The following is a 14598-nucleotide window of genomic DNA, read 5'->3' as shown; positions in this document are numbered from 1 at the left end:
TTAAACTTCTTTAAAGAGAAAAAAAACCCCCGAGTGTTTTTTAGCTAGGACCCTCTTGGTGAAGAGGGCTGGTCCTGAATACTTAGGTCTGAGAGAGCACAGTTAAAGGCTGTGGTGGAGAAAGGCAGGGGCTTTTTGGGAAGAGCAAGAAGAGGTTCTGGAGACAGCAAGGTTTGATGATCTCCTTTTTGATAGATGGAAGAAGGTGAACCAGGGGGACCTGAATAATTTTATGAAGTAGGTGGGAAAGAATGTGGCAATGGAAGGAGGAAGTAGGGGACTGATAAAGCCTTTTTTAAAAGGGGAAACCCCAGAAGCAGACAGCCCCACCATGAAATTTTATTAAAGTTTCTGGGGCCTTGTGGGTCCAGATCTAGTGGAGGTTTGAAATGAGATTTTAATGGAGGAGGCAGCAACTATAAGTTTTAATGAGGGTGTGGTGATTGTATTATGTGTAACCCTGGTGGCGGCCCAATAGTTGCCACCCCTGCCCAATATCACAGATGGTGTGGTGAGAGTGGGGCAGGGCTTCTGGCCAGCACCAATTTACTTTCCAGCCGGCCCCTGCTCCCCACATAGCAGCCTGTGGTCCCAAGAAGGTCTAACACTTAAAGTGTAAATAGTTAGATCAGTTATTTATACAACAAGAATAATAGGAAAGGTTATTTACAAGTGAACTTAAATGGCATAACCAGAATCACAAAACAAACCATAATGCGTTAGTCAACTCCTGACTCAGGAATCACAGGTAGGGTAACTGGCAGCTTTCAGCCACTGCTGAGGTGCTGCCACAAGGAAGCAAGGTGGTCACTCCCTGCAGCTCCAACAGGCTTCCCAATAAGCAACAGACTGCAACAGGTTAAGCTCTTCTGGTCTGCAGCAATCAAATTGTATCAAACCCCAACCCCCAAAGAGGCTGAAGGGTGATCTGTGGCAAGGAAAAAGGCAAGCAACAAGCAATAGAGTAGGCTTCTGCAGCAGTCAGCATGATCCAAGCACAAAGCTCAGGGACTCCAGCCGATGACAGTCAGCTGCAGAATAAGAGACAGGACTGAGTCTCCTCTGGGGCAGAGGCACAGGCAGCTTCCAGGGGTACAGGCAGGTACAGGGCACAGGCAGCTCCCAGGTGTCATTGCTCCAAACCCCTGCTCCAGATGACTGGCCAGGCACCCCACACGCCTTACCGATCCCACTCTGAGTGCCAGCCTGTGCCCTGAGCTCCCAGGAACCCTTTTTCTGGTGCTCTGCTGCTCCTCAGGATCTCAGTGCCTTACCTGCTGCTGTCCCGCTTCCCCAGGGAAGGTGAGGGGTTTCCCTCACCTGGCCCAGCTTCCTGCTCCGGATAAGGATGCCGCCTGCACTCCTGGCCGCTGACTCTTCTCTGCAGTGGAGTAGGGCGCCGACTGCCACCCCTAGCCTTCGGGATGCCCAGCACATCCAGCACACTGTGCTGGAGCCTTGGGGCACCAGCTCTCTGCCCCAAGCCCTGGCCTGCTCCCTCTCTGCTGCAGGGCTGGAGGCATGGTGGACTGCTGCTGCCTTCTTCTCCCAGGGCTTTCAAGGCTCTTCAGAGGGGTCTCTCTGCTTCCTCTGCTGAGTCAGCTCACCCCAGCTCTTCTCAGGCCTCCTGCACCATTCCCTGAAGTCAGCAGCTCCCACGCGCCAGTTTGGCTTCTGCTTTTATCCTCTCCAGCAGTTCCCCCCCATCTTGCAAACTGGCCAACCAGGGCTCAGGGTGGTGGGCCCCCAACCCCAGCTGTCCCCCTTCCATGTGAATCAGGGGATTGAAAACCCCTTCTTTGGATTAGCTTCTCTTTTTCCACAGGGCAGGGTCTCCTGCTCCACCCTTGGGGTTGCTCAGATTTCACCCACACTGTTTCTAGCTGAGGGTAAGTATCTCAAGCCAATCTGGTAAGCCCACATTGGCAGTCTTGTGACATCTGTAAAAAGTGAGACAAGGAGGTATTAAAGAACTGGAGACTGATTACACTTCTAAATGTAGATTATAAACTGTTACCAAAGACGTCGATTTTAAGGATGAGAAGAGTGCTTCCCCAATATTATTCATAAGAATCAGGTATGTGCAGTGCCAGGAAGGAATATTAAGGACACATTCTGCTTGATAAGGGATGTAGTGATATACTGTGGGCACATCTGCATGTGCTATTAATGCTATAAAGGCTTACTGCACAGTAATATACTGCACAGTAAGCTTTCCCTGGGAACATGTCTACATGTGCTTCTTGTTGGGAGCAAATCTGATCCCCCGTACTGGGCTGCTCCTACTCTGCTGTGGCCCCATGCTGCAGCCAGGAGGAGCTCCAGGCCCCCCCAAGGGGCTGGCAGGGAGCATGGGAGCTGGTCCTGATGTGCATGAGGCCAGAAGAGTTTTGCTGGCTGCAGTGGCAGTTGTCTCTTGGCCTCATGGTCATCAGGAAGGGTCCTGATGTGCACAGGGCCAGAATACAGCTGCTGCTACAGAGCTCTCCTGGCCCTGTGCACATGAGGACAAGCCCTGTTCCCAGTGGGGCTTTCCCACTGGGGGCTGGCTGAGAGCTATCCTGCTTCTGGCCCCCAGCTGGGTGTGAGATCAGAGAGCTCCCCAGTCCTGGTGCTGCTCGACCCCAGGAGTTGGGAGTTGGGGTGGAGAGGGCATGTAATCTACAATGGAGTAAAGCATCTTGTGTAGACATGCCCTCATGAATAGAAACTGAATATAATGGTGATGAACCTGGACTTGGAGAAAGCAAATGATTGGCTCACCGACAACTTTTTATTTAAGGTTTTAACAGAAATGGTCTTTCTGAGAAGGTGGGTGGGGTGGATACTGTTTATATATCAGGAAGTGGAGAGTCAGATTTTAATCAATGGCCACCTGTGCTGTGATTTTAAAATACAGGTGGGAGTGTGGAGAGAATGCCTTATGCCCCCTGTACATTTTACATGTGCCTTGGAACCCCTGCTGAATGCCGAAGAAGAGATAGGGTGATTAGTGAGGTACTGGTGCATACTGGTGAACGGCAAGACATGCAGTGTTGTCTATATGTGGAAGATATTAATATAGTGTCAAGAGACAAGTTATTTTTACAATGGGCACTAATGCATATAGAAAAATATGGGGAAGCATCAGGGTCATGTTTGAATACAGATAAGAGTATCATGATGGTGGTGGGTAACATGGAGAAGGAGGGGTACAGGTAGCCACAGATTCAATTAAAGCATTTGGAGTGAGCTGCAAACCAGGGATGTTGGGCAATGTCACATGGGGTGGAGAAAGGGCCTGCACTCATCAAGTTTTAGGACAATGGGCCGTAAGAATGCTGTCACTAGGGGCCTGAGTGACGGTAATTAAAGCAGTTTTATTACTGATCATTTTATATAGAGAACTGTTTTTTCCACTTGCATAGAGAAAGGTAGCAAGAGCGCAGTTGGAACTGTGCATGTTTTTCTGGGGTGGGAAGAGGAAACAGCTAGCTCAGACTGGGTTTTTTAAGAAGATGGTGGCAGGGGTCTGGGCCTTCCCAGACATTGCTTTTAGCAAACTATGTGAGTGCATGCTAAAGAGCAGTGATGGAGGGGAGCAAAGCAGGGAATTTTATACAGTTCTATGTAGATTAATTTTCATGGTAATATCATATTTATAAAAGCCCACCGTCCCACCCCTGGGAGTGGCAGTCCTCACTGTGTTACAGGTGGATTATTTTTTTAAAAATACAGTTTGGAGGCTGTAGGTACTGTAACAGGAGCATGTACTGTCACAAGAAGGCATGTCCGGCCCTTTAAGGCCAGAACTTTCTGGGCATGGAGTGCTGGTAAGGAAGGGGTTAAATGCAGTGCCTGGCCAGCTAGTCAGCAGACAGAAGGGGCAGGACTATAAAAAAACCTGGGCAGAAGGGGAAGGAGTGCTTCCAAGAGCTGCATGGAGAAGCTGGGTGAGCAGTCCAAAGGCAGGAAGAGGGGAACTATGGAAGCCCCAGAGAGATGGCAGCCTCATCACAGCAAGGATATTAGCCGATGGTGGGGAGCCGAAGTACGGACCCTGTGAATGTAAGCTGACATGCTGCTTTTCTTTATCACATTCACTGGTGGTAGTTATTACCCATGGATGGGACTGTTGGTTTTTTTTTTTCTTTTTGATTATTGAATAACACCAGTGGCTATTAGGAGGCCTCAATTTGGGGAGGCACAGACCCTGACTGACACCAGTAAGGGTGTGATCTTACAAAGCCAGGTGCACTTCTTGTTTTTTTCTCCTTTCTTTCTTTGGACTAGAGGGTAAGTTCAGGGCCATCCCCTAGCCTTGAACTTGCAGCCCCCTGACTTGGGGGGGCAGTGGCCTTGCTTCTGACCCTGGCTTCAGATTGGAGCGCAAGACACCAGAAAAGGCTAGAGCCTTGGAATCAAACCCTGTTTAGCGGGTTTTAGATGGGGAGGCCTAGCTAGAGAAAAACAGGGGTCAGGCCTGTGTAGGCAAAAGGCCCCAACACACAAAATATAATAGGCAGTCTCCCACTCACAAGAACATCAACAATAATTTCCATCAAGACGTGGAAAGAGTGTAGAGGGCAGGACGTAAGAACTCCCAAAGAAGACTCCAAGGGTGCCCCACGTAAGGCGCAGATTACCAGGGAAGATGATGCTGGGGAGGGCGACCTGGTACAGGTACCAATGTTTTTATGTTCTAGAAGAAGCTGGTGGTGAGGGCCAGGGACATGGTAGCTGTGGTGTGGAACCTGCCCTGGTCTTTATCCAAGTGGATGTGGGAAGGGGTCTCAGCTAAGTTGCTGACCACGAGTCATGCAGACTTGGCATGGATGGTGACAAAGGGGATTTTAATGGGGAGGACCTTACAGTACATGTGGCACGTGGTCAGTTCCTCACAGTCTCCTTGGGAAGCATGCTATGATGAGGAAACAGTCAAGCATATATTTTCGGATTGCAGGTTTTTGTGGTGAGTGAGAGACAGGATCCTTCTTTTGATAGGGGCAACATCCAATGTGAAAGTGCTCTCAAAAGACATTTTCATAGATTTTATAGACATTAGGGCAGGAAGGGACCTTGGAAGATCATTGAGTCCAGCCCCTCGCCCAAAGGGCAGGAAGTCAGCTGAGGTCACAGGATCCCAGCAAGATAAGCATCCAATCTGTTCTTGAAGGTATTCAATGTAGGTCCTTGAACCACCTCCGATGGCAGACTGTTCCAGACCTTGGGGGCTCGGACAGTACAGAAATTGTTCCTTATGTCCAGCCTGAAATGGTCTTGCAGTAGTTTATAACCATTCGACCTCGTCATCCCTTGGGGGGATCTGGTGAACAAGCATTCCTCCAGATACTTGTGGTCACCCTGATAAACTTATAGGTGGCCATCAGATCACCCCCGAGCCCGTACTTTTCCAGACTAAAGAGCCCCATGGCTCTCAGCCTGTCATCATATGGTCTGTTTTCCTGACCTCTGATCATGCGTGTGGCTCTTCTCTGGACTCTTTCAAGCTTCTCCACATCCTTTTCGAATTGTGGAGCCCAAAACTGGACACAGTACTCCAGCTGCGGCCTCACCAAGGCCAAGTACAAGGGGAGAATGACGTCCCAGGATTTGCTTGAGAAACATCTATGGATGCAAGCCAGCGTTTTGGTCACTTTAGTAGCTGCAGCATCACACTGAAGGCTCATGTTCATCTTGTGGTCAATGATGTCCCCCAAGTCTCTTTCTTCTGTAGTGCTAGCCAGCATAGCACTGCCAAGCCTATAAGGATGCTACAGGTTTTTCCTCCCAAGGTGGAGAACCTTGCATTTTTCAGTGTTGTCACATCAGATGACAAATCTAACCTATTTAACAATTCTTTGCCTCCATTTTCCTGAGCAGGAACTGGATCAGCCCCACACTGGGACCCCCTCAGGCCCCAGGGGAGGCACACCCAGGCCAAGGGTCAGTGAGGATCTAGTCAGGGAACTTCTGGAGGGACTTGATGTATTTAAATCAGCTGGTCCTGACGATCTCCACCCCAGAGTGCTGAGGGAATTAGCTGAGGTCGTTGCGGGATCCCTCGCACGGCTTTATGAGAACTCGTGGTGCTCTGGTGTGGTGCCAGAGGACTGGAAGAGGGCCAATATAGTTCCCATCTTCAAAAAAGGGAGGAAGGAGGACCCAAGAAACTATAGGCCAGTTAGTCTTACCTCGATCCTGGGTAAGCTTTTTGAGAGAATTATACTGGCACATGTCCACGAGGGGCCAGCAGGGGAGGTTATGCTTAGGGGCAACTAACATGGGTTCATTAGAGGCAGGTCCTGTCAGACCAACCTGGTGGCCTTCTATGACCAGGTCACAAAATCCTTAGGTGCAGGGGTAGCAGTGGACATAGTCTTCCTGGACTTTCAGAAGGCCTTCGACACTGTCTCTCACCCCATTCTCATTAATAAACTGGGGGACTGTGGTGTTGACACCTACACAGTCAAATGGGTCACTAACTGGCTGGAAGGCCACACCCAGAGAGATGGTGGATGGGTCTTTTTCAGCCTGGAGGAATATGGGCAGTGGGGTTCCCCAGGGCTCAGTCCTCAGGCCCGCACTGTTCAACATCTACATCAGCGACTTGGACAAGGGGGTAAAAAGCACCCTGTTCAAAATCACAAATGACACTAAGATGTGGGGAGAAGTGAGCATTCTAGAAGGGAGGAATAGGCTGCAATCGGACCTGGACAGGTTACAGGAGTGGGCGGATGAGAACAGGATGGGTTTCAACACTGATAAGTGCAAGGTGCTGCACCTGGGGAGGAAGAACCAGCAGCATACCTACAGGCTGGGGAACTCCCTTCTTGTCAGTGCAGAGGCAGAAAAGGATCTAGGAGTCATTATTGATGTCAAAATGAACATGGGTGGACAGTGTGGAGCGCGGTCAGGAAGGCCAACCGCACCTTGTCATGCATCCACAGATGCATCTCAAGTAGGTCCACGGAGGTGATCCTCCCCCTCTATGTGACATTGGTCAGACCACAGCTGGAGTACTGCTTCCAGTTCTGGGTGCTGCACTTCAGGAGGGACGTGGACAACATGGAGAGGGTCCAGAGGAGGGCCACTCACATGATCAGGGGGCAGCAGGACAGGCCATACAAGGAGAGGCTCAGGGACCTGAACCTGTTCAGCCTTCACAAGAGAAGGCTGAGAGGGGATCTAGTGGCCTGTTACAAACTAGTCAGAGGGGACCAGCAGGCATTGGCGGAGTCCCTGTTCCCCCAAGCACTACCAGGAGTGACTAGAAATAACTGTCACAAGCTGGCAGAGGGTAGATTTAGACTAGACATTAAGAAGCGCTACTTCACTGTGAGGGTGGCTAGGATCTGGAACCAACTTCCAAGCAAAGTAGTGCTGGCTCCTACCCTGGGGGTCTTTAAGAGGAGGCTGGACAAACACCTTGCTGGGGTCATTTGACCCCACTACTTTTTCCTGCCATGACAGGGGGTCAGACTTGATGATCTGCTCAGGTCCCTTCCGACCCTACCAACTATGAAATTATGAAACACCATCAGGTTCTCATCCACCCATTTGCTGAGCCTGTCCAGGTCATCCTGGATTGCCCGCCTGTCTTCAGGTGTGGAAGCTTTGCCCCGAAGTTTGGTGTCATTGGTGAACGCGGCCAGTCCGCTTCTGACTCCAATGTCCACATCATTAATGAAGATGTTGAACAATATGGGTCGAAGGACAGAGCCTTGGGGGACCCCACTGGTCACAGGACACCACGACGATTGACTTCTGTTAATTACAACCCTCTGGGTCCGACCTGAGAGCCAATTTCCCAGCCAGCAGATCATGGTGGAGCCAAGGCCACAATTGGCCAGTTTCGCCAAGAAGTGATCATGGGACACCAGATCAAAGGCTTTTTTGAAGTCAAGATATATGACATCAATCTCTTCTCCCTTGTCCAGGTGATAGGTCACCTGGTCGTAGAAGGAAATGAGATTGGGCAAGCAAGACCTACCTGCAACAAACCCGTACTGGCTATCCCTCAGGATGTTGGCATTGGCCAGTCCATTAAGAATGGCTTCTTTAATAAACTTTTCTAAGATCTTCCCCGGGATAGAAGTCAGGCTGATGGGCCTATACTTAGCCAGGTCCACTTTCCTCCCTTTCTTGAAGATAGACACCACATTGGCCTTCTTCCAGTCTTCAGGCACTACACCAGAGCGCCAGGAGTTTTCAAAGATCCGTGCCGGGGGCTGGGCTATGATGCTTGCCAGCTCCTTGAGTACCTTGGGGTGTAGATTGTCAGGGCCGGCTGACTTGAAGGTATCCAGCTTCTCAAGGTGTTCCTTCCCAAGGTCAGCATTAATGGAGGGCAGGGGATCTCCCTCACCCGGACCTCCCTGTCCCATAGTGGGCATGGGCGACCCATGGGACTGATGAAAGACCAACGCAAAGTACCCATTTAATAGGTTGTCTCTTTCCTGGGCACCAGTTGTCAGTTGCCCTGTCTGGTTCAGCAGGGGTCCAATGTTGCCCTTGCTTTTCCTCCGGTTCCCCACATATCTGAAAAAGGACTTTTTATTGTCCTTGATGCCTGAAGCTAGTTGTAGTTCAGTTGCAGCCTTGGCTTTCCTGGTTGGCTCCCTGCAGGACCGGACCAGTGCAGAATAATCCTCCTTGGAGGTGAATCCCATTCTCCATCCTTTGTAGGTCTTTCTTTTTATCCTCAGGAGGTCTGCTAGATCCCTGGAGAGCCAGGGGTGCTGCTGTGCCCTCTTGCTACCTTTCCTCCAAGATGGAATAGACTTAGCTTGTGCATTTGAGGATCACTCCCTCGAGAAGCAATCACTGTTCTTGAAGTCCCCTCTCCCTGGGGTCATGGTCCCTGAGGGCCTCACTGACAAGCCTCCTGAGCTTGTCAAAGTCAGCTTTTCTGAAGTCAAGGACTTCTGTGTTGCTGACTGACTGGCCAGCTTTACGGCGGATGGTGAAGGTGATCAGCTCGTGGTCGCTGTCACCCAGCTTCCCATCAATCACTAGGTCACCAATTAGGTCATCCCCAGTAGCCAGTACCAGGTTGAGCAGCGCTTTACCTCTCACTGGCCCGTAGACTTCTTGAGTCAGGTAGAAGTCATCCATGCACGAGAGGAAGCTTTGCGACCACTTGGATTTTGCTGAGTGATCCTCTCACGAGATGTCCGGGTAATTGAAGTCACCCATGACATCTATGGTCCTGGAGCATGCGGCCTCAGCCAGTTCCCGGGCGAACTGCTGGTCAAGCTCTTGACTTTGGGTGGGAGGTCTGTAGTAGACTTCCACCGTTGTGTCCCCTGTGCCGTGTTCCCCATGGATTTTAACCCAGAGGGTCTCCAGTCGTCCATCCTGGTCACCAACATCAGCTTGCAGGGACACGTAGCTTTCCTTAACATAGAGAGCTACACCCCCGCCCCTTTTATCTACACGATCCCTCCTGTACAGGCTATAGCCATCTATACCCATGGTCCAGTCATGGGTGGAGTCCCACCAGGTCTCGGTTATCCCTATGACATCGTAATTATTTGCGTTAAGCAGGAGATCAAGCTCCTCCTGTTTATTCCCCAAGCTCCTGGCATTTGTGTACAGGCAGGCAAGTGTCCCCTCGGGGGCTCTTGCCTTGCCCAAAAATTGTACCAAGGCTGGGGCAGGGATGGGCTCCCTTAAGTGCCTTGGCCTGCTGGCTTTGCAAGGGTTGCTCAGCAGGCCAGCAGTGGTGGTAGTCCCCCTGTCTCCTGGCAGGCCTAATTTAAAGCCCAGTGGAGCAGGTCAGCCAGTCTGGCTGAGAAGAGCCTCCTCCCCAGGGGAGAGAGGTGGAAGCCATCTCTTCCCAGCAGCTCGCTGCCTCTCTTGCCAAAGAACGGGCTGTGGCCATGGAAGCCAAAGCCTTCCCGATGACACCAGCGCTGCAGTCTTTGGTTCACTATGTGGCTCCTCCTCTCACTCCTCAGCCCATAGCCCAAGACTGGGTGGATCGAAGAGAACACCACCTGTGCCCCCAGACCCTTTAGCCCCGCTCCCAAATCCCTGTAGCACCTCATGACCCGGCTGAGAGGGCTCCAAGCAGTGTCATTGGTGCCCACATGAATAAGGAGAATGGGATAGTGGTCTGTGGGCTGGAGGAGCTTAGGGATCTTCTCTGCAGTGTCTCGGATCCGGGCCCCTGGGAAGCAGCAGACTTCCCGGGCTAAGGAGTCAGGGCAGCAGGTTGCCCTCTCAGTCCCCCTCAGGATGGAGTCTCCCACAACAAACACTTTACGTTTTGTCTTGGAGAGCGGGGGTGGTAGCTGCAGTTGGGCCTGTTTTGCTTGCAGGAGCTGGCAACTGAGCAGGCTCTGCTGGGGCTGCAAGAGGTGCGTACCTGTTGCTACACTCTGTTGGGGCAGGGGCCTTGGTGCGGTGGGCCTTTTTATACAGGCTGGTACTGAAGGGGCCAGAAGAGGACTTTTTACAGACACTGACTGTGTTTTCAAATGGCATCATGGACACTGAGAAGCCTCCGTCCCTCTTTTGAAGAACCTGACTTTCTCAGTGATTCAGATTGAGTGAACTGAGACTGGGAAGGAATGGATGACGAGGACGTCAACAGAAAATGGGAAGTGAAGGACTGGGAGATCTGACACAGAGGATTTTATACAGCAGGGCTGTATCTAAAGTTGCCGTAACAGAAAGAACGTTTTATGGACCCATGTTCACATTGATGTATTGAGTTCCTGATGGAAAGGAAATTTTATAGATGATTGTTTCCAAGTTTTTGTATCATTTTGTGTCACTCTTTGTAAGAGACTTGGTTTTGGGCACACAGAGAAAGGCTTTACATCAGTTTTATTACTGTATTATGGCTTTTATCATGTTGGATGAGAGTCCTTGTAGTGTCATGGGAGGAGGTGGGTTTTAAAAATAAGCTGAGAGGGACAGCAAGTAGAAGAATACTCACAAGGGTACATGGTAGTAGATGAATATGAGCAAGACTACGAAGAGTTCACCTACTGTGCTTGAAGTAGTTGAGGGATAGGGCGGAGGGATCTGGAATGGAATGGAATGGGAGGGTAGGGGAAGGAGGGGTGGGGTAGATGTCTTCAGCCTGCGTTCAGCAGTTGAAGAATCATGTGAAAGAAAGAATGCAAGTTTGATACTTTTGTAATAAAAATAAACAAACAACAACAAAACCCCCATCTCTGATACTTGTGCTCTTTAGTTCTCTATAGTTTATGACCCTGTTCAGCTCTGCTCCTGGACTCTGACTTTTGGGAGCAACAATCAGCTTTAGTAACTTTGTACCTGACTCCAAGACCATGACTCAGCCTGTGACTTGGACTCTGCAATTTGTCCTTGGGATTAGTAAATTGATCCCTGATTCAGGAGCTGACTTAGCCTGTGACTTGAATTCTGCCCCTGGAATACCCCATCAGATTTGGAAACTTGGACTCGAGCTCCTTTCCCACTGTCTGACTCTGGGTCCCCCAGTTCCTGTTTCTAGCCTTCCCTTGGTAGCCTACCCACTATACCAGTTTGCACGCATAAGGCATGGCACACAGAGGCACAGCATGGCATGTGAAGGCACAGCATGGTATGTGGCATGGGGTGAGTTGGACAAAGGACAAAAATGCCTTAGTTTACTTTGTTCAGAACTGTCAGTTGCATTCAGTCCACAAATCCAAAATGCTGCCATTCTATCCCCAAACCAGGTATGAACAAGAATCTACGCTGCCCCTTTGCTTACCCCAGAACAAAATCCCCATGGTCCAGATCATGTAAGAAGATGTAAGAAATGTCAGATAAACTGCAGCTGGAATCTGTTAGCCCAGGGACACAAGGTGGGATGTTTAAATTAAATATTTGGGCTCTTGCTAGTCTTCAAGGCTTATGGATGGATGGAGGAGCCCCCCTTCTCCCTTCATCTAGCTACAGAATAGCTCTTCCTGGAAGGGCTGTGGCAATGGGAAGAGCTGTCATGGCCCCTATAAGAAGAATGGCTTTTTCTGGGTCTTATGTGGAGCAGCAGCTCTAATTGTTACCTTCCTGCCTTCCCAACCCCACAGGAACTGGGCTTGTTCCCACTGGGGCCTGTGCCCAGAAAGTGGCTCTTGTCAGTGCTCTAGGGCTCTAGCCAGGGGGTCTGGGCTTTTCACTGTGATGGCCAGAGCAGGGCAAGAGCCCTGCTCAGGCAGCACAGTAGGGTCCTGTTCTAAAGCCAGACCACTGGGCAGGGGGCAGCTGCACAACTAGCGGAGCTGGAACTCTGCTGGTCACGCCACACAGGCAGAGCCCTTCCCACTCCTTCCCATAGGTGGATTAACACAAGGGCCCAGGGGGCCCTGCCATCGGGGCCCCCAGGTGCCTGGGTTCCTGTGGGAAACAGCGGGTTTCCCTGTGCAGGGGCTGCTGGGAGCGAGACGCAGGGAGTGCTGAATGCCTGTGTGCAGTTGCCCACATACACACAGCCCAGAACACATCCACAGTGTGGAGAGCAGCTCTCTGCAGGTGAGTGTATAAGGGGAAGGGGTATGGGGGCGGAGCTTGAGACCCCCACAGTGGGGGAGGGTGTGGGGCAGGGGCTGGAGCTACTGCCCAACCAAGGCAATGCATGGGACCTGGGGCCAGGGTGGAGAGTGGGATGGAGCTACAGGAGGCTTGTCCGGTGTGGGGAGAAGAGGGAGTGGGAGGGGATGCTCCCTGCTGAAGCACACCCCACTGAGGGAGACATGGGGGGGCATGTGCCCCCCAGATTTGTGCGTGGAGCAGATGCAGAATCCTTGCTGTGCACTTGGGGCTCTCCACCCTGGTGCCTTTGCCCCAGGGCCCCCATGCTGGTGGTGTACTCCCTGCCTGCCCAGCAGCAGTCGGAGTTGCGAGGTGTGCCTTCTGCCAGCTGGGCAGGGGGCACATGGCCCCCAGGGCAAAGGCAGCAGGGTTGAGAGTCATCCTCTGTCATCCCGCTCAGCTCCACTCCACTCTGGCTGTGGCCAGGGGAGGGCTGTGGAGGGTGGGGAAGGAGCAGTGGGCATGTGCCACCCTGCCCCCAGCCCAGCCAGGTTCACCCAGCCTCCTCCATGGGCAGGGGTGGCACCAATCTTTTCCCAGTGGCGGGGTTTGGTTGGGGCTGGGCTGGGGGCTTGAGGGGGCTATAGCCACCTCAAAATTCACCTCAACTCCCCTGTAGCCACCCCTCCCAGTGCCACTGCTGCCCACCCACCCTACACAGCTGAGCCCAACCCATGCCTACCAGCTCCAAGCCCAGCCCTGGCCCAGCCCCACCACTGGGAAGAGGCTGGCATCACCCCTGCCAAGAGTGCCGCACCTTTGGAAGCTCAGCTGTGCAGGGCGGGTGGGCAGCACTGGGAGGGGAGACTATGGGGGGGCTAAGGTGAATTTTGGGGTAGTTAAAGCACCCCCCTCAGCACCACCCCAGTCCATGGGGCACAGAGGCCTACCACAACCTTGGCAGCAGCAGCAGCAGCAGGAGGGGAAGGGGCCCCTTTCCCCTCTGGAGCCCATGGGTCCAATAAATCTTAATCTGCCACTACCTGTCCCTGCCTGGTTCTGCAGGAGGTCCTGGGCAGGGGGCAGCCCCCAGTGTCAAAACCATTCTCTGTCCAATCCCACTGTGTAATGGCTTGTTGCTGGGCCAGCTATCAGGGAGCCACTCACTTTCCCTTGGAGGTGAACAGGAATACCTGCCCACCCATTACATTTGTCACAGAAAAACTTCCTATAACACTGAAACTGCTGTTTTAAACAGCATCTTTTTTGCTGTGATTTGCCATTTTGGAGTTTGATTAGCGCTTTTTTTTTTTTTTTTTTTGGCAGGACAAAAATATAACTGTGGCCTCAAACTTTTTGTCATGCCACAACAACAGGTAAGTAATGTCTGTCCAAGCCTAGAAGATACATCTTAAAGGCTTTTACACAGTGGCCCCTTTTGTTCAGTGAAGTAGGCACAATGGCAAGGTGGGGAAAATGTAAATTCCAGTTAGGCAGACCAGTTAGGCATAGCTTAGGGTAACACCCAGGGAGCTGAAGCTTCCACGGGTCCAAACCTCCTGATCCTCCAAGAATTCATTACATGTCTTTTGCCCAAATTTGAAACGACATTTGTCTGCTTTAAAAATGCTGTCATCAGGAAATAGATGTATTTACTCCCACATGACACATACCTTTCCCCACAAAATTAGCTTTTCAAAATTGGAAGGAGTGTCTTAAGTGAGGAACCAATTTCTGTCTGGAATAGAAGCAAAGGGACATTGTAAATGCAGCGTCACGGTTTTTAATCTTTTCATAGACACTGTTGAACTACTTGAGCAGCCAAAAGCTGCTCCCCATACAGCAGTGGCTGTGAGGGTGTGAAAAATGTAGTGATGCCCGAGCAGCACTGGTCATTCATTCATTATCCCTCCCATGGTCAGGATTCAGATGTGATCTGGTAAAAACTTTTTGCTTCAATCTACCTTCCCAAAACAAGACATATATCTTATTTGAAGATATGTGGTACACACAGAAAATACAGTAAACTATTTTGTTCCTTCAGTGTGCAGTCTCTTGTTCTGTATGAGTCCTTTAGGATTTGAACTCAAAGGAATTAGAGCAGGGGTTAGCAGCCTGCGGATC

The sequence above is a fragment of the Crocodylus siamensis genome, chromosome 11 (assembly GCF_052110815.1).
Source record: "Crocodylus siamensis isolate JL-2025a chromosome 11, ASM5211081v1, whole genome shotgun sequence".
NCBI lineage: Eukaryota > Metazoa > Chordata > Crocodylia > Crocodylidae > Crocodylus > Crocodylus siamensis.
Note: the sequence above shows the minus strand (reverse complement) of the source record.